This window comes from Aptenodytes forsteri, unplaced genomic scaffold (genome assembly GCF_000699145.1).
Source record: "Aptenodytes forsteri isolate BGI_AS27 unplaced genomic scaffold, ASM69914v1 Scaffold400, whole genome shotgun sequence".
In the NCBI taxonomy this organism is placed as follows: Eukaryota; Metazoa; Chordata; class Aves; order Sphenisciformes; family Spheniscidae; genus Aptenodytes; species Aptenodytes forsteri.
In genome coordinates, this window is record NW_008794775.1 from 277,442 (window position 1) to 277,692 (window position 251).

Sequence of the window (251 nt, forward strand, 5' to 3'; positions counted from 1 at the left end):
TTAATCATGTAAAATAGAATAATATTTATAAAGCTTTGAGTAAAATATGAACTTAGCCATATTGCTGACCATACAAAATTAGCAAAACCATATTTTCTTCTGTTTTCTTTTTAAGAGCAGCATCAAAGATTGGCTTGGAAGGACCCTTGAGAAAGCTTGCTTTACCTTAAGTTCTCACGTTCTGTATGCTATATAGAATATATCCTCTTCTATATGCATGGATTCTAATTTCCTCCAATAGTCTCTATTAA

The 251-nt window shown here is 30.7% G+C and overlaps 1 protein-coding gene across 2 annotated transcripts in view; it reads left to right on the forward strand.

Annotated features, from left to right (window-relative positions):
• The window catches only part of OXR1 (oxidation resistance 1), a 155,541-nt gene that overhangs the window by 103,638 nt on the left and 51,652 nt on the right, over positions 1-251 (forward strand). The gene's annotated exons all lie outside the window — the stretch shown is intronic.